This window comes from Rhinoderma darwinii, chromosome 7 (genome assembly GCF_050947455.1).
Source record: "Rhinoderma darwinii isolate aRhiDar2 chromosome 7, aRhiDar2.hap1, whole genome shotgun sequence".
Classification (NCBI taxonomy): domain Eukaryota; kingdom Metazoa; phylum Chordata; class Amphibia; order Anura; family Rhinodermatidae; genus Rhinoderma; species Rhinoderma darwinii.
In genome coordinates, this window is record NC_134693.1 from 48,591,595 (window position 1) to 48,609,934 (window position 18,340).

The following is an 18,340-nucleotide window of genomic DNA, read 5'->3' on the forward strand; positions in this document are numbered from 1 at the left end:
TTAGAGTATTCTGTGACACGATTCATAGTTATAAGAAAAGTAGTACCTGCCGAAACCCGGGATCGAACCAGGGACTTTTAGATCTTCAGTCTAACGCTCTCCCAACTGAGCTATTTCGGCTTACACACTTTAAAATCTTGATATTTTTTGCGACTCCGGATATTTACAGGCTGTCCTTTCTCACTTTTGGATGGATAAAGAGTTGTCGCAACATAATGTAAAATCGTAACACTTTGATAAAAAGGGAACTTTTGTTACAATCAGAAATTGTAGATTAAAATAGTACTTTGACCATTAAAACTTACAGCAAGCAAGGAGAGGAAACGTGATCAGCGGAACCCGACATTCAGCCCTGGGGAATCCAGAGACTAAACATCCGGGGAGAAGGGAAGCTTTGAGACACCCCAAAATCCCAAAGAATTTAGATTATTCTGGGACACGATTCATAGTTATAAGAAAAGTAGTACCTGCCGAAACCCGGGATCGAACCAGGGACTTTTAGATCTTCAGTCTAACGCTCTCCCAACTGAGCTATTTCGGCTTACACACTTTAAAATCTTGATATTTTTTGCGACTCCGGATATTTACAGGCTGTCCTTTCTCACTTTTGGATGGATAAAGAGTTGTCGCAACATAATGTAAAATCGTAACACTTTAATAAAAAGGGAGCTTTTGTTACAATCAGAAATTGTAGATTAAAATAGTACTTTGACCATTAAAACTTACAGCAAGCAAGGAGAGGAAATGTGCTCAGCGGAACCCGACATTCAGCCCTGGGGAATCCAGAGACTAAACATCCGGGGAGAAGGGAAGCTTTGAGACACCCCAAAATCCCAAAGAATTTAGAGTATTCTGTGACACGATTCATAGTTATAAGAAAAGTAGTACCTGCCGAAACCCGGGATCGAACCAGGGACTTTTAGATCTTCAGTCTAACGCTCTCCCAACTGAGCTATTTCGGCTTCCACACTTTAAAATCTTGATATTTTTTGCGACTCCGGATATTTACAGGCTGTCCTTTCTCACTTTTGGATGGATAAAGAGTTGTCGCAACATAATGTAAAATCGTAACACTTTGATAAAAAGGGAACTTTTGTTACAATCAGAAATTGTAGATTAAAATAGTACTTTGACCATTAAAACTTACAGCAAGCAAGGAGAGGAAACGTGATCAGCGGAACCCGACATTCAGCCCTGGGGAATCCAGAGACTAAACATCCGGGGAGAAGGGAAGCTTTGAGACACCCCAAAATCCCAAAGAATTTAGATTATTCTGGGACACGATTCATAGTTATAAGAAAAGTAGTACCTGCCGAAACCCGGGATCGAACCAGGGACCTTTAGATCTTCAGTCTAACGCTCTCCCAACTGAGCTATTTCGGCTTATGCACTTTAAGATCTTGATATTTTTTGCGACTCCGGATCATTACAGGCTGTCCTTTCTCACTTTTGGATGGATAAAGAGTTGTCGCAACATAATGTAAAATAGTAACACTTTAATAAAAAGGGAGCTTTTGTTACAATCAGAAATTGTAGATTAAAATAGTACTTTGACCATTAAAACTTACAGCAAGCAAGGAGAGGAAATGTGCTCAGCGGAACCCGACATTCAGCCCTGGGGAATCCAGAGACTAAACATCCGGGGAGAAGGGAAGCTTTGAGACACCCCATAATTTTTTGCGACTCCGGATCTTTACAGGCTGTCCTTTCTCACTTTTGGATGGATAAAGAGTTGCCGCAACATAATGTAAAATCGTAACACTTTAATAAAAAGGGAGCTTTTGTTACAATCAGAAATTGTAGATTAAAATAGTACTTTGACCATTAAAACTTACAGCAAGCAAGGAGAGGAAACGTGCTCAGCGGAACCCGACATTCAGCCCTGGGGAATCCAGAGACTAAACATCCGGGGAGAAGGGAAGCTTTGAGACACCCCAAAATCCCAAAGAATTTAGATTATTCTGGGACACGATTCATAGTTATAAGAAAAGTAGTACCTGCCGAAACCCGGGATCGAACCAGGGACCTTTAGATCTTCAGTCTAACGCTCTCCCAACTGAGCTATTTCGGCTTATGCACTTTAAGATCTTGATATTTTTTGCGACTCCGGATCATTACAGGCTGTCCTTTCTCACTTTTGGATGGATAAAGAGTTGTCGCAACATAATGTAAAATCGTAACACTTTAATAAAAAGGGAGCTTTTGTTACAATCAGAAATTGTAGATTAAAATAGTACTTTGACCATTAAAACTTACAGCAAGCAAGGAGAGGAAATGTGCTCAGCGGAACCCGACATTCAGCCCTGGGGAATCCAGAGACTAAACATCCGGGGAGAAGGGAAGCTTTGAGACACCCCAAAATCCCAAAGAATTTAGAGTATTCTGTGACACGATTCATAGTTATAAGAAAAGTAGTACCTGCCGAAACCCGGGATCGAACCAGGGACTTTTAGATCTTCAGTCTAACGCTCTCCCAACTGAGCTATTTCGGCTTACACACTTTAAAATCTTGATATTTTTTGCGACTCCGGATATTTACAGGCTGTCCTTTCTCACTTTTGGATGGATAAAGAGTTGTCGCAACATAATGTAAAATCGTAACACTTTGATAAAAAGGGAACTTTTGTTACAATCAGAAATTGTAGATTAAAATAGTACTTTGACCATTAAAACTTACAGCAAGCAAGGAGAGGAAACGTGATCAGCGGAACCCGACATTCAGCCCTGGGGAATCCAGAGACTAAACATCCGGGGAGAAGGGAAGCTTTGAGACACCCCAAAATCCCAAAGAATTTAGATTATTCTGGGACACGATTCATAGTTATAAGAAAAGTAGTACCTGCCGAAACCCGGGATCGAACCAGGGACCTTTAGATCTTCAGTCTAACGCTCTCCCAACTGAGCTATTTCGGCTTATGCACTTTAAGATCTTGATATTTTTTGCGACTCCGGATCATTACAGGCTGTCCTTTCTCACTTTTGGATGGATAAAGAGTTGTCGCAACATAATGTAAAATAGTAACACTTTAATAAAAAGGGAGCTTTTGTTACAATCAGAAATTGTAGATTAAAATAGTACTTTGACCATTAAAACTTACAGCAAGCAAGGAGAGGAAATGTGCTCAGCGGAACCCGACATTCAGCCCTGGGGAATCCAGAGACTAAACATCCGGGGAGAAGGGAAGCTTTGAGACACCCCATAATTTTTTGCGACTCCGGATCTTTACAGGCTGTCCTTTCTCACTTTTGGATGGATAAAGAGTTGCCGCAACATAATGTAAAATCGTAACACTTTAATAAAAAGGGAGCTTTTGTTACAATCAGAAATTGTAGATTAAAATAGTACTTTGACCATTAAAACTTACAGCAAGCAAGGAGAGGAAACGTGCTCAGCGGAACCCGACATTCAGCCCTGGGGAATCCAGAGACTAAACATCCGGGGAGAAGGGAAGCTTTGAGACACCCCAAAATCCCAAAGAATTTAGATTATTCTGGGACACGATTCATAGTTATAAGAAAAGTAGTACCTGCCGAAACCCGGGATCGAACCAGGGACCTTTAGATCTTCAGTCTAACGCTCTCCCAACTGAGCTATTTCGGCTTATGCACTTTAAGATCTTGATATTTTTTGCGACTCCGGATCATTACAGGCTGTCCTTTCTCACTTTTGGATGGATAAAGAGTTGTCGCAACATAATGTAAAATCGTAACACTTTAATAAAAAGGGAGCTTTTGTTACAATCAGAAATTGTAGATTAAAATAGTACTTTGACCATTAAAACTTACAGCAAGCAAGGAGAGGAAATGTGCTCAGCGGAACCCGACATTCAGCCCTGGGGAATCCAGAGACTAAACATCCGGGGAGAAGGGAAGCTTTGAGACACCCCATAATTTTTTGCGACTCCGGATCTTTACAGGCTGTCCTTTCTCACTTTTGGATGGATAAAGAGTTGTCGCAACATAATGTAAAATCGTAACACTTTAATAAAAAGGGAGCTTTTGTTACAATCAGAAATTGTAGATTAAAATAGTACTTTGACCATTAAAACTTACAGCAAGCAAGGAGAGGAAACGTGCTCAGCGGAACCCGACATTCAGCCCTGGGGAATCCAGAGACTAAACATCCGGGGAGAAGGGAAGCTTTGAGACACCCCAAAATCCCAAAGAATTTAGATTATTCTGTGACACGATTCATAGTTATAAGAAAAGTAGTACCTGCCGAAACCCGGGATCGAACCAGGGACCTTTAGATCTTCAGTCTAACGCTCTCCCAACTGAGCTATTTCGGCTTACACACTTTAAAATCTTGATATTTTTTGCGACTCCGGATATTTACAGGCTGTCCTTTCTCACTTTTGGATGGATAAAGAGTTGTCGCAACATAATGTAAAATCGTAACACTTTGATAAAAAGGGAACTTTTGTTACAATCAGAAATTGTAGATTAAAATAGTACTTTGACCATTAAAACTTACAGCAAGCAAGGAGAGGAAATGTGCTCAGCGGAACCCGACATTCAGCCCTGGGGAATCCAGAGACTAAACATCCGGGGAGAAGGGAAGCTTTGAGACACCCCAAAATCCCAAAGAATTTAGATTATTCTGGGACACGATTCATAGTTATAAGAAAAGTAGTACCTGCCGAAACCCGGGATCGAACCAGGGACCTTTAGATCTTCTGTCTAACGCTCTCCCAACTGAGCTATTTCGGCTTATGCACTTTAAGATCTTGATATTTTTTGCGACTCCGGATCATTACAGGCTGTCCTTTCTCACTTTTGGATGGATAAAGAGTTGTCGCAACATAATGTAAAATCGTAACACTTTAATAAAAAGGGAGCTTTTGTTACAATCAGAAATTGTAGATTAAAATAGTACTTTGACCATTAAAACTTACAGCAAGCAAGGAGAGGAAATGTGCTCAGCGGAACCCGACATTCAGCCCTGGGGAATCCAGAGACTAAACATCCGGGGAGAAGGGAAGCTTTGAGACACCCCAAAATTTTTTGCGACTCCGGATCTTTACAGGCTGTCCTTTCTCACTTTTGGATGGATAAAGAGTTGCCGCAACATAATGTAAAATCGTAACACTTTAATAAAAAGGGAGCTTTTGTTACAATCAGAAATTGTAGATTAAAATAGTACTTTGACCATTAAAACTTACAGCAAGCAAGGAGAGGAAATGTGCTCAGCGGAACCCGACATTCAGCCCTGGGGAATCCAGAGACTAAACATCCGGGGAGAAGGGAAGCTTTGAGACACCCCAAAATCCCAAAGAATTTAGATTATTCTGTGACACGATTCAAAAGAGTTGTCGCAACATAATGTAAAATCGTAACACTTTAATAAAAAGGGAACTTTTGTTACAATCAGAAATTGTAGATTAAAATAGTACTTTGACCATTAAAACTTACAGCAAGCAAGGAGAGGAAATGTGCTCAGCGGAACCCGACATTCAGCCCTGGGGAATCCAGAGACTAAACATCCGGGGAGAAGGGAAGCTTTGAGACACCCCAAAATCCCAAAGAATTTAGAGTATTCTGTGACACGATTCATAGTTATAAGAAGAGTAGTACCTGCCGAAACCCGGGATCGAACCAGGGACCTTTAGATCTTCAGTCTAACGCTCTCCCAACTGAGCTATTTCGGCTTACACACTTTAAAATCTTGATATTTTTTGCGACTCCGGATATTTACAGGCTGTCCTTTCTCACTTTTGGATGGATAAAGAGTTGTCGCAACATAATGTAAAATCGTAACACTTTGATAAAAAGGGAACTTTTGTTACAATCAGAAATTGTAGATTAAAATAGTACTTTGACCATTAAAACTTACAGCAAGCAAGGAGAGGAAATGTGCTCAGCGGAACCCGACATTCAGCCCTGGGGAATCCAGAGACTAAACATCCGGGGAGAAGGGAAGCTTTGATACACCCCAAAATTTCAAAGAATTTAGATTTTTCTGGGACACGATTCATAGTTATAAGAAAAGTAGTACCTGCCGAAACCCGGGACCAGGGACCTTTAGATCTTCAGTCTAACGCTCTCCCAACTGAGCTATTTCGGCTTATGCACTTTAAGATCTTGATATTTTTTGCGACTCCGGATCTTTACAGGCTGTCCTTTCTCACTTTTGGATGGATAAAGAGTTGTCGCAACATAATGTAAAATCGTAACACTTTAATAAAAAGGGAACTTTTGTTACAATCAAAAATTGTAGATTAAAATAGTACTTTGACCATTAAAACTTACAGCAAGCAAGGAGAGGAAATGTGCTCAGCGGAACCCGACATTCAGCCCTGGGGAATCCAGAGACTAAACATCCGGGGAGAAGGGAAGCTTTGAGACACCCCAAAATCCCAAAGAATTTAGATTATTCTGGGACACGATTCATAGTTATAAGAAAAGTAGTACCTGCCAAAACCCGGGATCGAACCAGGGACCTTTAGATCTTCAGTCTAACGCTCTCCCAACTGAGCTATTTCGGCTTATGCACTTTAAGATCTTGATATTTTTTGCGACTCCGGATCATTACAGGCTGTCCTTTCTCACTTTTGGATGGATAAAGAGTTGTCGCAACATAATGTAAAATCGTAACACTTTAATAAAAAGGAAGCTTTTGTTACAATCAGAAATTGTAGATTAAAATAGTACTTTGACCATTAAAACTTACAGCAAGCAAGGAGAGGAAATGTGCTCAGCGGAACCCGACATTCAGCCCTGGGGAATCCAGAGACTAAACATCCGGGGAGAAGGGAAGCTTTGAGACACCCCATAATTTTTTGCGACTCCGGATCTTTACAGGCTGTCCTTTCTCACTTTTGGATGGATAAAGAGTTGCCGCAACATAATGTAAAATCGTAACACTTTAATAAAAAGGGAGCTTTTGTTACAATCAGAAATTGTAGATTAAAATAGTACTTTGACCATTAAAACTTACAGCAAGCAAGGAGAGGAAACGTGCTCAGCGGAACCCGACATTCAGCCCTGGGGAATCCAGAGACTAAACATCCGGGGAGAAGGGAAGCTTTGAGACACCCCAAAATCCCAAAGAATTTAGATTATTCTGTGACACGATTCAAAAGAGTTGTCGCAACATAATGTAAAATCGTAACACTTTAATAAAAAGGGAGCTTTTGTTACAATCAGAAATTGTAGATTAAAATAGTACTTTGACCATTAAAACTTACAGCAAGCAAGGAGAGGAAATGTGCTCAGCGGAACCCGATATTCAGCCCTGGGGAATCCAGTCACTAAACATCCGGGGAGAAGGGAAGCTTTGAGACACCCCAAAATCCCAAAGAATTTAGATTATTCTGGGACACGATTCATAGTTATAAGAAAAGTAGTACCTGCCGAAACCCGGGATCGAACCAGGGACCTTTAGATCTTCAGTCTAACGCTCTCCCAACTGAGCTATTTCGGCTTATGCGCTTTAAGATCTTGATATTTTTTGCGACTCCGGATCATTACAGGCTGTCCTTTCTCACTTTTGGATGGATAAAGAGTTGTCGCAACATAATGTAAAATCGTAACACTTTGATAAAAAGGGAACTTTTGTTACAATCAGAAATTGTAGATTAAAATAGTACTTTGTCCATTAAAACTTACAGCAAGCAAGGAGAGGAAATGTGCTCAGCGGAACCCGACATTCAGCCCTGGGGAATCCAGAGACTAAACATCCGGGGAGAAGGGACGCTTTGAGACACCCCAAAATTTTTTGCGACTCCGGATCTTTACAGGCTGTCCTTTCTCACTTTTGGATGGATAAAGAGTTGTCGCAACATAATGTAAAATCGTAACACTTTAATAAAAAGGGAGCTTTTGTTACAATCAGAAATTGTAGATTAAAATAGTACTTTGACCATTAAAACTTACAGCAAGCAAGGAGAGGAAATGTGCTCAGCGGAACCCGACATTCAGCCCTGAGGAATCCAGAGACTAAACATCCGGGGAGAAGGGAAGCTTTGAGACACCCCAAAATCCCAAAGAATTTAGATTATTCTGTGACACGATTCATAGTTATAAGAAAAGTAGTACCTGCAGAAACCCGGGATCGACCCTGAGACCTTTAGATCTTCAGTCTAACGCTCCCCCAACTGAGCTATTTCGGCTTATGCACTTTAAGATCTTGATATTTTTTGCGACTCCGGATCTTTACAGGCTGTCCTTTCTCACTTTTGGATGGATAAAGAGTTGTCGCAACATAATGTAAAATCGTAACACTTTAATAAAAAGGGAACTTTTGTTACAATCAGAAATTGTAGATTAAAATAGTACTTTGACCATTAAAACTTACAGCAAGCAAGGAGAGGAAATGTGCTCAGCGGAACCCGACATTCAGCCCTGGGGAATCCAGAGACTAAACATCCGGGGAGAAGGGAAGCTTTGATACACCCCAAAATTTCAAAGAATTTAGATTTTTCTGGGACACGATTCATAGTTATAAGAAAAGTAGTACCTGCCGAAACCCGGGACACCCCAAAATCCCAAAGAATTTAGATTATTCTGGGACACGATTCATAGTTATAAGAAAAGTAGTACCTGCCGAAACCCGGGATCGAACCAGGGACCTTTAGATCTTCAGTCTAACGCTCTCCCAACTGAGCTATTTCGGCTTATGCGCTTTAAGATCTTGATATTTTCTGCGACTCCGGATCATTACAGGCTGTCCTTTCTCACTTTTGGATGGATAAAGAGTTGTCGCAACATAATGTAAAATCGTAACACTTTGATAAAAAGGGAACTTTTGTTACAATCAGAAATTGTAGATTAAAATAGTACTTTGACCATTAAAACTTACAGCAAGCAAGGAGAGGAAATGTGCTCAGTGGAACCCGACATTCAGCCCTGGGGAATCCAGAGACTAAACATCCGGGGAGAAGGGAAGCTTTGAGACACCCCAAAATTTTTTGCGACTCCGGATCTTTACAGGCTGTCCTTTCTCACTTTTGGATGGATAAAGAGTTGTCGCAACATAATGTAAAATCGTAACACTTTAATAAAAAGGGAGCTTTTGTTACAATCAGAAATTGTAGATTAAAATAGTACTTTGACCATTAAAACTTACAGCAAGCAAGGAGAGGAAATGTGCTCAGCGGAACCCGACATTCAGCCCTGGGGAATCCAGAGACTAAACATCCGGGGAGAAGGGAAGCTTTGAGACACCCCAAAATTTTTTGCGACTCCGGATCTTTACAGGCTGTCCTTTCTCACTTTTGGATGGATAAAGAGTTGCCGCAACATAATGTAAAATCGTAACACTTTAATAAAAAGGGAGCTTTTGTTACAATCAGAAATTGTAGATTAAAATAGTACTTTGACCATTAAAACTTACAGCAAGCAAGGAGAGGAAATGTGCTCAGCGGAACCCGACATTCAGCCCTGGGGAATCCAGAGACTAAACATCCGGGGAGAAGGGAAGCTTTGAGACACCCCAAAATCCCAAAGAATTTAGATTATTCTGTGACACGATTCAAAAGAGTTGTCGCAACATAATGTAAAATCGTAACACTTTAATAAAAAGGGAACTTTTGTTACAATCAGAAATTGTAGATTAAAATAGTACTTTGACCATTAAAACTTACAGCAAGCAAGGAGAGGAAATGTGCTCAGCGGAACCCGACATTCAGCCCTGGGGAATCCAGAGACTAAACATCCGGGGAGAAGGGAAGCTTTGAGACACCCCAAAATCCCAAAGAATTTTGATTATTCTGGGACACGATTCATAGTTATAAGAAAAGTAGTACCTGCCGAAACCCGGGATCGAACCAGGGACCTTTAGATCTTCAGTCTAACGCTCTCCCAACTGAGCTATTTCGGCTTATGCACTTTAAGATCTTGATATTTTTTGCGACTCCGGATCATTACAGGCTGTCCTTTCTCACTTTTGGATGGATAAAGAGTTGTCGCAACATAATGTAAAATCGTAACACTTTAATAAAAAGGGAGCTTTTGTTACAATCAGAAATTGTAGATTAAAATAGTACTTTGACCATTAAAACTTACAGCAAGCAAGGAGAGGAAATGTGCTCAGCGGAACCCGACATTCAGCCCTGGGGAATCCAGAGACTAAACATCCGGGGAGAAGGGAAGCTTTGAGACACCCCAAAATTTTTTGCGACTCCGGATCTTTACAGGCTGTCCTTTCTCACTTTTGGATGGATAAAGAGTTGTCGCAACATAATGTAAAATCGTAACACTTTAATAAAAAGGGAGCTTTTGTTACAATCAGAAATTGTAGATTAAAATAGTACTTTGACCATTAAAACTTACAGCAAGCAAGGAGAGGAAATGTGCTCAGCGGAACCCGACATTCAGCCCTGGGGAATCCAGAGACTAAACATCCGGGGAGAAGGGAAGCTTTGAGACACCCCAAAATCCCAAAGAATTTAGATTATTCTGTGACACGATTCAAAAGAGTTGTCGCAACATAATGTAAAATCGTAACACTTTAATAAAAAGGGAACTTTTGTTACAATCAGAAATTGTAGATTAAAATAGTACTTTGACCATTTAAACTTACAGCAAGCAAGGAGAGGAAATGTGCTCAGCGGAACCCGACATTCAGCCCTGGGGAATCCAGAGACTAAACATCCGGGGAGAAGGGAAGCTTTGAGACACCCCAAAATCCCAAAGAATTTAGATTATTCTGGGACACGATTCATAGTTATAAGAAAAGTAGTACCTGCCGAAACCCGGGATCGAACCAGGGACCTTTAGATCTTCAGTCTAACGCTCTCCCAACTGAGCTATTTCGGCTTATGCGCTTTAAGATCTTGATATTTTCTGCGACTCCGGATCATTACAGGCTGTCCTTTCTCACTTTTGGATGGATAAAGAGTTGTCGCAACATAATGTAAAATCGTAACACTTTGATAAAAAGGGAGCTTTAAGATCTTGATATTTTTTGCGACTCCGGATCTTTACAGGCTGTCCTTTCTCACTTTTGGATGGATAAAGAGTTGCCGCAACATAATGTAAAATCGTAACACTTTAATAAAAAGGGAGCTTTTGTTACAATCAGAAATTGTAGATTAAAATAGTACTTTGACCATTAAAACTTACAGCAAGCAAGGAGAGGAAATGTGCTCAGCGGAACCCGACATTCAGCCCTGGGGAATCCAGAGACTAAACATCCGGGGAGAAGGGAAGCTTTGAGACACCCAAAAATTTTTTGCGACTCCGGATCTTTACAGGCTGTCCTTTCTCACTTTTGGATGGATAAAGAGTTGCCGCAACATAATGTAAAATCGTAACACTTTAATAAAAAGGGAGCTTTTGTTACAATCAGAAATTGTAGATTAAAATAGTACTTTGACCATTAAAACTTACAGCAAGCAAGGAGAGGAAATGTGCTCAGCGGAACCCGACATTCAGCCCTGGGAATCCAGTGACTAAACATCCGGGGAGAAGGGAAGCTTTGATACACCCCAAAATTTCAAAGAATTTAGATTTTTCTGGGACACGATTCATAGTTATAAGAAAAGTAGTACCTGCCGAAACCCGGGACCAGGGACCTTTAGATCTTCAGTCTAACGCTCTCCCAACTGAGCTATTTCGGCTTATGCACTTTAAGATCTTGATATTTTTTGCGACTCCGGATCTTTACAGGCTGTCCTTTCTCACTTTTGGATGGATAAAGAGTTGTCGCAACATAATGTAAAATCGTAACACTTTAATAAAAAGGGAGCTTTAAGATCTTGATATTTTTTGCGACTCCGGATCTTTACAGGCTGTCCTTTCTCACTTTTGGATGGATAAAGAGTTGTCGCAACATAATGTAAAATCGTAACACTTTAATAAAAAGGGAACTTTTGTTACAATCAGAAATTGTAGATTAAAATAGTACTTTGACCATTAAAACTTACAGCAAGCAAGGAGAGGAAATGTGCTCAGCGGAACCCGACATTCAGCCCTGGGGAATCCAGAGACTAAACATCCGGGGAGAAGGGAAGCTTTGATACACCCCAAAATTTCAAAGAATTTAGATTTTTCTGGGACACGATTCATAGTTATAAGAAAAGTAGTACCTGCCGAAACCCGGGATCGAACCAGGGACCTTTAGATCTTCAGTCTAACGCTCTCCCAACTGAGCTATTTCAGCTTATGCGCTTTAAGATCTTGATATTTTCTGCGACTCCGGATCATTACAGGCTGTCCTTTCTCACTTTTGGATGGATAAAGAGTTGTCGCAACATAATGTAAAATCGTAACACTTTAATAAAAAGGGAACTTTTGTTACAATCAGAAATTGTAGATTAAAATAGTACTTTGACCATTAAAACTTACAGCAAGCAAGGAGAGGAAATGTGCTCAGCGGAACCCGACATTCAGCCCTGGGGAATCCAGAGACTAAACATCCGGGGAGAAGGGAAGCTTTGAGACACCCCAAAATCCCAAAGAATTTAGATTATTCTGTGACACGATTCAAAAGAGTTGTCGCAACATAATGTAAAATCGTAACACTTTAATAAAAAGGGAACTTTTGTTACAATCAGAAATTGTAGATTAAAATAGTACTTTGACCATTAAAACTTACAGCAAGCAAGGAGAGGAAATGTGCTCAGCGGAACCCGACATTCAGCCCTGGGGAATCCAGAGACTAAACATCCGGGGAGAAGGGAAGCTTTGATACACCCCAAAATTTCAAAGAATTTAGATTTTTCTGGGACACGATTCATAGTTATAAGAAAAGTAGTACCTGCCGAAACCCGGGACCAGGGACCTTTAGATCTTCAGTCTAACGCTCTCCCAACTGAGCTATTTCGGCTTATGCACTTTAAGATCTTGATATTTTTTGCGACTCCGGATCATTACAGGCTGTCCTTTCTCACTTTTGGATGGATAAAGAGTTGTCGCAACATAATGTAAAATCGTAACACTTTAATAAAAAGGGAACTTTTGTTACAATCAGAAATTGTAGATTAAAATAGTACTTTGACCATTAAAACTTACAGCAAGCAAGGAGAGGAAATGTGCTCAGCGGAACCCGACATTCAGCCCTGGGGAATCCAGAGACTAAACATCCTGGGAGAAGGGAAGCTTTGAGACACTCCAAAATCCCAAAGAATTTAGATTTTTCTGGGACACGATTCATAGTTATAAGAAAAGTAGTACCTGCCGAAACCTGGGATCGAACCAGGGACTTTTAGATCTTCAGTCTAACGCTCTCCCAACTGAGCTATTTCGGCTTATGCACTTTAAGATCTTGATATTTTTTGCGACTCCGGATCTTTACAGGCTGTCCTTTCTCACTTTTGGATGGATAAAGAGTTGTCGCAACATAATGTAAAATCGTAACACTTTAATAAAAAGGGAACTTTTGTTACAATCAGAAATTGTAGATTAAAATAGTACTTTGACCATTAAAACTTACAGCAAGCAAGGAGAGGAAATGTGCTCAGCGGAACCCGACATTCAGCCCTGGGGAATCCAGAGACTAAACATCCGGGGAGAAGGGAAGCTTTGAGACACCCCAAAATCCCAAAGAATTTAGAGTATTCTGTGACACGATTCATAGTTATAAGAAAAGTAGTACCTGCCGAAACCTGGGATTAAACCAGGGACCTTTAGATCTTCAGTCTAACGCTCTCCCAACTGAGCTATTTCGGCTTATGCACTTTAAGATCTTGATATTTTTTGCGACTCCGGATCTTTACAGGCTGTCCTTTCTCACTTTTGGATGGATAAAGAGTTGTCGCAACATAATGTAAAATCGTAACACTTTAATAAAAAGGGAACTTTTGTTACAATCAGAAATTGTAGATTAAAATAGTACTTTGACCATTAAAACTTACAGCAAGCAAGGAGAGGAAATGTGCTCAGCGGAACCCGACATTCAGCCCTGGGGAATCCAGAGACTAAACATCCGGGGAGAAGGGAAGCTTTGATACACCCCAAAATTTCAAAGAATTTAGATTTTTCTGGGACACGATTCATAGTTATAAGAAAAGTAGTACCTGCCGAAACCCGGGATCGAACCAGGGACTTTTAGATCTTCAGTCTAACGCTCTCCCAACTGAGCTATTTCGGCTTATGCACTTTAAGATCTTGATATTTTTTGCGACTCCGGATCTTTACAGGCTGTCCTTTCTCACTTTTGGATGGATAAAGAGTTGTCGCAACATAATGTAAAATCGTAACACTTTAATAAAAAGGGAACTTTTGTTACAATCAGAAATTGTAGATTAAAATAGTACTTTGACCATTAAAACTTACAGCAAGCAAGGAGAGGAAATGTGCTCAGCGGAACCCGACATTCAGCCCTGGGGAATCCAGAGACTAAACATCCGGGGAGAATGGAAGCTTTGAGACACCCCAAAATCCCAAAGAATTTAGATTATTCTGGGACACGATTCATAGTTATAAGAAAAGTAGTACCTGCCGAAACCCGGGATCAAACCAGGGACCTTTAGATCTTCAGTCTAACGCTCTCCCAACTGAGCTATTTCGGCTTATGTACTTTAAGATCTTGATATTTTTTGCGACTCCGGATCATTACAGGCTGTCCTTTCTCACTTTTGGATGGATAAAGAGTTGTCGCAACATAATGTAAAATCGTAACACTTTAATAAAAAGGGAGCTTTTGTTACAATCAGAAATTATAGATTAAAATAGTACTTTGACCATTAAAGCTTACAGCAAGCAAGGAGAGGAAATGTGCTCAGCGGAACCCGACATTCAGCCCTGGGGAATCCAGAGACTAAACATCCGGGGAGAAGGGAAGCTTTGAGACACCCCAAAATCCCAAAGAATTTAGAGTATTCTGTGACACGATTCATAGTTATAAGAAGAGTAGTACCTGCCGAAACCCGGGATCGAACCAGGGACCTTTAGATCTTCAGTCTAACGCTCTCCCAACTGAGCTATTTCGGCTTACACACTTTAAAATCTTGATATTTTTTGCGACTCCGGATATTTACAGGCTGTCCTTTCTCACTTTTGGATGGATAAAGAGTTGTCGCAACATAATGTAAAATCGTAACACTTTGATAAAAAGGGAGCTTTTGTTACAATCAGAAATTATAGATTAAAATAGTACTTTGACCATTAAAACTTACAGCAAGCAAGGAGAGGAAATGTGCTCAGCGTAACCCGACATTCAGCCCTGGGGAATCCAGAGACTAAACATCCGGGGAGAAGGGAAGCTTTGATACACCCCAAAATTTCAAAGAATTTAGATTTTTCTGGGACACGATTCATAGTTATAAGAAAAGTAGTACCTGCCGAAACCCGGGACCAGGGACCTTTAGATCTTCAGTCTAACGCTCTCCCAACTGAGCTATTTCGGCTTATGCACTTTAAGATCTTGATATTTTTTGCGACTCCGCATCTTTACAGGCTGTCCTTTCTCACTTTTGGATGGATAAAGAGTTGTCGAAACATAATGTAAAATCGTAACACTTTAATAAAAAGGGAGCTTTTGTTACAATCAGAAATTGTAGATTAAAATAGTACTTTGACCATTAAAACTTACAGCAAGCAAGGAGAGGAAATGTGCTCAGCGGAACCCGACATTCAGCCCTGGGGAATCCAGTCACTAAACATCCGGGGAGAAGGGAAGCTTTGAGACTCCCCAAAATCCCAAAGAATTTAGATTTTTCTGGGACACGATTCTTAGTTATAAGTAAAATAGTAACTGCCGAAACCCGGGACCTTTAGATCTTCAGTCTAACGCTCTCCCAACTGAGCTATTTCGGCTTACGCACTTTAAGATCTTGATATTTTTTGCGACTCCGGATCATTACAGGCTGTCCTTTCTCACTTTTGGATGGATAAAGAGTTGTCGCAACATAATGTAAAATCGTAACACTTTAATAAAAAGGGAGCTTTTGTTACAATCAGAAATTGTAGATTAAAATAGTACTTTGACCATTAAAACTTACAGCAAGCAAGGAGAGGAAATGTGCTCAGCGGAACCCGACATTCAGCCCTGGGGAATCCAGAGACTAAACATCCGGGGAGAAGGGAAGCTTTGAGACACCCCATAATTTTTTGCGACTCCGGATCTTTACAGGCTGTCCTTTCTCACTTTTGGATAGATAAAGAGTTGCCGCAACATAATGTAAAATCGTAACACTTTAATAAAAAGGGAGCTTTTGTTACAATCAGAAATTGTAGATTAAAATAGTACTTTGACCATTAAAACTTACAGCAAGCAAGGAGAGGAAACGTGCTCAGCGGAACCCGACATTCAGCCCTGGGGAATCCAGAGACTAAACATCCGGGGAGAAGGGAAGCTTTGAGACACCCCAAAATCCCAAAGAATTTAGATTATTCTGTGACACGATTCAAAAGAGTTGTCGCAACATAATGTAAAATCGTAACACTTTAATAAAAAGGGAACTTTTGTTACAATCAAAAATTGTAGATTAAAATAGTACTTTGACCATTAAAACTTACAGCAAGCAAGGAGAGGAAATGTGCTCAGCGGAACCCGACATTCAGCCCTGGGGAATCCAGAGACTAAACATCCGGGGAGAAGGGAAGCTTTGAGACACCCCAAAATCCCAAAGAATTTAGATTATTCTGGGACACGATTCATAGTTATAAGAAAAGTAGTACCTGCCGAAACCCGGGATCGAACCAGGGACCTTTAGATCTTCAGTCTAACGCTCTCCCAACTGAGCTATTTCGGCTTATGCACTTTAAGATCTTGATATTTTTTGCGACTCCGGATCATTACAGGCTGTCCTTTCTCACTTTTGGATGGATAAAGAGTTGTCGCAACATAATGTAAAATCGTAACACTTTAATAAAAAGGGAGCTTTTGTTACAATCAGAAATTGTAGATTAAAATAGTACTTTGACCATTAAAACTTACAGCAAGCAAGGAGAGGAAATGTGCTCAGCGGAACCCGACATTCAGCCCTGGGGAATCCAGAGACTAAACATCCGGGGAGAAGGGAAGCTTTGAGACACCCCAAAATCCCAAAGAATTTAGAGTATTCTGTGACACGATTCATAGTTATAAGAAAAGTAGTACCTGCCGAAACCCGGGATCGAACCAGGGACCTTTAGATCTTCAGTCTAACGCTCTCCCAACTGAGCTATTTCGGCTTACACACTTTAAAATCTTGATATTTTTTGCGACTCCGGATATTTACAGGCTGTCCTTTCTCACTTTTGGATGGATAAAGAGTTGTCGCAACATAATGTAAAATCGTAACACTTTGATAAAAAGGGAACTTTTGTTACAATCAGAAATTGTAGATTAAAATAGTACTTTGACCATTAAAACTTACAGCAAGCAAGGAGAGGAAATGTGCTCAGCGGAACCCGACATTCAGCCCTGGGGAATCCAGAGACTAAACATCCGGGGAGAAGGGAAGCTTTGAGACACCCCATAATTTTTTGCGACTCCGGATCTTTACAGGCTGTCCTTTCTCACTTTTGGATAGATAAAGAGTTGCCGCAACATAATGTAAAATCGTAACACTTTAATAAAAAGGGAGCTTTTGTTACAATCAGAAATTGTAGATTAAAATAGTACTTTGACCATTAAAACTTACAGCAAGCAAGGAGAGGAAACGTGCTCAGCGGAACCCGACATTCAGCCCTGGGGAATCCAGAGACTAAACATCCGGGGAGAAGGGAAGCTTTGAGACACCCCAAAATCCCAAAGAATTTAGATTATTCTGTGACACGATTCAAAAGAGTTGTCGCAACATAATGTAAAATCGTAACACTTTAATAAAAAGGGAACTTTTGTTACAATCAAAAATTGTAGATTAAAATAGTACTTTGACCATTAAAACTTACAGCAAGCAAGGAGAGGAAATGTGCTCAGCGGAACCCGACATTCAGCCCTGGGGAATCCAGAGACTAAACATCCGGGGAGAAGGGAAGCTTTGAGACACCCCAAAATCCCAAAGAATTTAGATTATTCTGGGACACGATTCATAGTTATAAGAAAAGTAGTACCTGCCGAAACCCGGGATCGAACCAGGGACCTTTAGATCTTCAGTCTAACGCTCTCCCAACTGAGCTATTTCGGCTTATGCACTTTAAGATCTTGATATTTTTTGCGACTCCGGATCATTACAGGCTGTCCTTTCTCACTTTTGGATGGATAAAGAGTTGTCGAAACATAATGTAAAATCGTAACACTTTAATAAAAAGGGAGCTTTTGTTACAATCAGAAATTGTAGATTAAAATAGTACTTTGACCATTAAAACTTACAGCAAGCAAGGAGAGGAAATGTGCTCAGCGGAACCCGACATTCAGCCCTGGGGAATCCAGAGACTAAACATCCGGGGAGAAGGGAAGCTTTGAGACACCCCAAAATCCCAAATAAATTTAGAGTATTCTGTGACACGATTCATAGTTATAAGAAAAGTA

The 18,340-nt window shown here is 40.4% G+C and overlaps 29 non-coding genes across 29 annotated transcripts; all 29 read right to left on the bottom strand.

Moving 5' to 3' along the window:
* Positions 1–47: 47 nt before the first annotated feature.
* Positions 48–120, bottom strand: TRNAF-GAA (transfer RNA phenylalanine (anticodon GAA)). Its single transcript has one exon. It is a non-coding gene; the product is annotated as a tRNA-Phe (tRNA).
* Positions 121–468: 348 nt separating this feature from the next.
* Positions 469–541, bottom strand: TRNAF-GAA (transfer RNA phenylalanine (anticodon GAA)). Its single transcript has one exon. It is a non-coding gene; the product is annotated as a tRNA-Phe (tRNA).
* Positions 542–889: 348 nt separating this feature from the next.
* TRNAF-GAA (transfer RNA phenylalanine (anticodon GAA)) lies at positions 890–962 on the bottom strand. The gene has a single exon. It is a non-coding gene; the product is annotated as a tRNA-Phe (tRNA).
* Positions 963–1,310: 348 nt separating this feature from the next.
* On the bottom strand, positions 1,311–1,383 carry TRNAF-GAA (transfer RNA phenylalanine (anticodon GAA)). The gene has a single exon. It is a non-coding gene; the product is annotated as a tRNA-Phe (tRNA).
* Positions 1,384–1,998: 615 nt separating this feature from the next.
* Positions 1,999–2,071, bottom strand: TRNAF-GAA (transfer RNA phenylalanine (anticodon GAA)). Its single transcript has one exon. It is a non-coding gene; the product is annotated as a tRNA-Phe (tRNA).
* A 348-nt stretch (positions 2,072–2,419) lies between these two features.
* On the bottom strand, positions 2,420–2,492 carry TRNAF-GAA (transfer RNA phenylalanine (anticodon GAA)). Its single transcript has one exon. It is a non-coding gene; the product is annotated as a tRNA-Phe (tRNA).
* Positions 2,493–2,840: 348 nt separating this feature from the next.
* TRNAF-GAA (transfer RNA phenylalanine (anticodon GAA)) lies at positions 2,841–2,913 on the bottom strand. Its single transcript has one exon. It is a non-coding gene; the product is annotated as a tRNA-Phe (tRNA).
* Positions 2,914–3,528: 615 nt separating this feature from the next.
* TRNAF-GAA (transfer RNA phenylalanine (anticodon GAA)) lies at positions 3,529–3,601 on the bottom strand. Its single transcript has one exon. It is a non-coding gene; the product is annotated as a tRNA-Phe (tRNA).
* A 615-nt stretch (positions 3,602–4,216) lies between these two features.
* On the bottom strand, positions 4,217–4,289 carry TRNAF-GAA (transfer RNA phenylalanine (anticodon GAA)). The gene has a single exon. It is a non-coding gene; the product is annotated as a tRNA-Phe (tRNA).
* Positions 4,290–4,637: 348 nt separating this feature from the next.
* Positions 4,638–4,710, bottom strand: TRNAF-GAA (transfer RNA phenylalanine (anticodon GAA)). Its single transcript has one exon. It is a non-coding gene; the product is annotated as a tRNA-Phe (tRNA).
* Positions 4,711–5,575: 865 nt separating this feature from the next.
* On the bottom strand, positions 5,576–5,648 carry TRNAF-GAA (transfer RNA phenylalanine (anticodon GAA)). Its single transcript has one exon. It is a non-coding gene; the product is annotated as a tRNA-Phe (tRNA).
* Positions 5,649–5,996: 348 nt separating this feature from the next.
* On the bottom strand, positions 5,997–6,064 carry TRNAF-GAA (transfer RNA phenylalanine (anticodon GAA)). The gene has a single exon. It is a non-coding gene; the product is annotated as a tRNA-Phe (tRNA).
* A 348-nt stretch (positions 6,065–6,412) lies between these two features.
* TRNAF-GAA (transfer RNA phenylalanine (anticodon GAA)) lies at positions 6,413–6,485 on the bottom strand. The gene has a single exon. It is a non-coding gene; the product is annotated as a tRNA-Phe (tRNA).
* Positions 6,486–7,350: 865 nt separating this feature from the next.
* On the bottom strand, positions 7,351–7,423 carry TRNAF-GAA (transfer RNA phenylalanine (anticodon GAA)). The gene has a single exon. It is a non-coding gene; the product is annotated as a tRNA-Phe (tRNA).
* Positions 7,424–8,542: 1,119 nt separating this feature from the next.
* Positions 8,543–8,615, bottom strand: TRNAF-GAA (transfer RNA phenylalanine (anticodon GAA)). The gene has a single exon. It is a non-coding gene; the product is annotated as a tRNA-Phe (tRNA).
* Positions 8,616–9,747: 1,132 nt separating this feature from the next.
* TRNAF-GAA (transfer RNA phenylalanine (anticodon GAA)) lies at positions 9,748–9,820 on the bottom strand. The gene has a single exon. It is a non-coding gene; the product is annotated as a tRNA-Phe (tRNA).
* An 865-nt stretch (positions 9,821–10,685) lies between these two features.
* On the bottom strand, positions 10,686–10,758 carry TRNAF-GAA (transfer RNA phenylalanine (anticodon GAA)). Its single transcript has one exon. It is a non-coding gene; the product is annotated as a tRNA-Phe (tRNA).
* A 735-nt stretch (positions 10,759–11,493) lies between these two features.
* TRNAF-GAA (transfer RNA phenylalanine (anticodon GAA)) lies at positions 11,494–11,561 on the bottom strand. The gene has a single exon. It is a non-coding gene; the product is annotated as a tRNA-Phe (tRNA).
* A 469-nt stretch (positions 11,562–12,030) lies between these two features.
* On the bottom strand, positions 12,031–12,103 carry TRNAF-GAA (transfer RNA phenylalanine (anticodon GAA)). The gene has a single exon. It is a non-coding gene; the product is annotated as a tRNA-Phe (tRNA).
* Positions 12,104–12,701: 598 nt separating this feature from the next.
* On the bottom strand, positions 12,702–12,769 carry TRNAF-GAA (transfer RNA phenylalanine (anticodon GAA)). Its single transcript has one exon. It is a non-coding gene; the product is annotated as a tRNA-Phe (tRNA).
* Positions 12,770–13,117: 348 nt separating this feature from the next.
* Positions 13,118–13,190, bottom strand: TRNAF-GAA (transfer RNA phenylalanine (anticodon GAA)). The gene has a single exon. It is a non-coding gene; the product is annotated as a tRNA-Phe (tRNA).
* A 348-nt stretch (positions 13,191–13,538) lies between these two features.
* On the bottom strand, positions 13,539–13,611 carry TRNAF-GAA (transfer RNA phenylalanine (anticodon GAA)). Its single transcript has one exon. It is a non-coding gene; the product is annotated as a tRNA-Phe (tRNA).
* Positions 13,612–13,959: 348 nt separating this feature from the next.
* Positions 13,960–14,032, bottom strand: TRNAF-GAA (transfer RNA phenylalanine (anticodon GAA)). The gene has a single exon. It is a non-coding gene; the product is annotated as a tRNA-Phe (tRNA).
* A 348-nt stretch (positions 14,033–14,380) lies between these two features.
* On the bottom strand, positions 14,381–14,453 carry TRNAF-GAA (transfer RNA phenylalanine (anticodon GAA)). The gene has a single exon. It is a non-coding gene; the product is annotated as a tRNA-Phe (tRNA).
* Positions 14,454–14,801: 348 nt separating this feature from the next.
* Positions 14,802–14,874, bottom strand: TRNAF-GAA (transfer RNA phenylalanine (anticodon GAA)). Its single transcript has one exon. It is a non-coding gene; the product is annotated as a tRNA-Phe (tRNA).
* Positions 14,875–15,222: 348 nt separating this feature from the next.
* On the bottom strand, positions 15,223–15,290 carry TRNAF-GAA (transfer RNA phenylalanine (anticodon GAA)). The gene has a single exon. It is a non-coding gene; the product is annotated as a tRNA-Phe (tRNA).
* A 1,274-nt stretch (positions 15,291–16,564) lies between these two features.
* TRNAF-GAA (transfer RNA phenylalanine (anticodon GAA)) lies at positions 16,565–16,637 on the bottom strand. The gene has a single exon. It is a non-coding gene; the product is annotated as a tRNA-Phe (tRNA).
* Positions 16,638–16,985: 348 nt separating this feature from the next.
* Positions 16,986–17,058, bottom strand: TRNAF-GAA (transfer RNA phenylalanine (anticodon GAA)). The gene has a single exon. It is a non-coding gene; the product is annotated as a tRNA-Phe (tRNA).
* Positions 17,059–17,923: 865 nt separating this feature from the next.
* On the bottom strand, positions 17,924–17,996 carry TRNAF-GAA (transfer RNA phenylalanine (anticodon GAA)). The gene has a single exon. It is a non-coding gene; the product is annotated as a tRNA-Phe (tRNA).
* Between the last annotated feature and the right edge of the window lie 344 nt (positions 17,997–18,340).